The sequence below is a fragment of the Priapulus caudatus genome, unplaced genomic scaffold (assembly GCF_000485595.1).
Source record: "Priapulus caudatus unplaced genomic scaffold, Priapulus_caudatus-5.0.1 Scaffold690, whole genome shotgun sequence".
NCBI lineage: Eukaryota > Metazoa > Priapulida > Priapulimorpha > Priapulimorphida > Priapulidae > Priapulus > Priapulus caudatus.
In genome coordinates this window covers 38,171-39,735 of record NW_014577751.1, presented here as the reverse complement: position 1 = coordinate 39,735, position 1,565 = coordinate 38,171, and positions in this window count along the sequence as shown.

Here is a 1,565-nt window from a genome sequence, read left to right as displayed (position 1 = left end):
TTACTGGGACCTCACAATAGTGTTGTAGGTTTAGCATGATATGCAGCGAAAGTTTTTAGCAGAAATATCATCTGCTCTCAACCCTAACCTTAATCCTAACCCTAACCCTAACCCTAATCCTAACCCTAACCCTAACCCTAACCCTGACCCTAACGCTAATCCTAACACAAGTGCAGCCACATTACGTTACCGTCCATCTACGCCCGGGGGAAAGTGTTTTCTGTGGGTTGATGTAGCAAGTAGTTTTTACTGTGAGTATAATTGTTCTAAATATCAACCGCTATGCAAACGCAATTTGTACAAATTTATGTTCGTTTATGATAGTAAGTACAGTACAGCATCTGGGGCATGAAATTCATCTTATATAAGTAATTAAACCTCGGTAAATCTTATCTTAAACCTTCCACTACGAGATCTGACGTCCATGGAATCGTAGCTTTTCCATTTCATTACCATTTCATTCTTTTGTTAACAACTTAACAGTAAACAAATCTGTATTCACCTCTTTTACTGAGGTTACTGCACATGTACTCCTCGTACCTATAGCGTATATCGTAATATCGTATTTCTTCTTGGTTCTATTCCTTCTTCCTTCCCCCTTTCAATTTTTTGTTTTGATCCTTGACCTGAATCGGCATCCCATTTTTAATTATATCCATGCGAATAGCTGACCAACTATGCAGAATCGTGTTAGCTATATTTATTATTGACAAGCACGGTGGTAGCACCGTGCTTGTCATTATAGATCCTCCTCTTCTACCTCTGTCTCTTCTATTAATTATCCCTGTCCTCCTCCCCTTCTCTCCCTTCCTCGTCCCCTTCTCCCCTCGTATCATCTATTCTCCCCGTCCTCCTCCATTTCTCCCTCCGTATCATCTGTTCTCCGTGTTCCTCATGGCTAATTCTCCCTCTTTCTCTGCGACGTGTGCCCATCCCTACTTCATGCTCACCACTTAGCAAACGCAGCTGGTACGAATTTATGCATGTTTGTGATACTGATCGTAAGTTACTAAGTAGAGTAGGTAATTAAGTACAGTACAGCATCTTGACAGCTAGAAGTAGAATGGGGCTTTTATTATAAAGCTTAACGAGGTTTCAAAATAATTTATAATATTATTCCCTCTAGCAAAAGATTATTTCTTCTCCCTTCACCTTCTCGTGACCTATCTGACTATCGTACCCAGATTCAAACTCGATATTATTTTGGATTTCCTCACGGTCCGCACCCTGTGTTAATCGCCCTAGATTCCTCGAACATAGTCTACTCGTGTCCTTGTTGAAATCTAATTGTGAACAAAACCATACATGTTCTCCTGTTATGCTTCTCAGATAGCATGTAATCTTGGGGCCAACGTTTGTATTTAATTAGCATGTTCAAGATTAGCAAAATAACATTGTTCCCACATTGATCCCCCCAACCCTTAATATTATTTTGGATTTCCTCACGGTCCGCACCCCGTAAATATTAGTATTGTTTTGACTATAAAAAATTATTATACATTTAAATAATTATATATATATATCCCTCATTTTATTTACACAACTATGCACCTCTCTCACCCTTC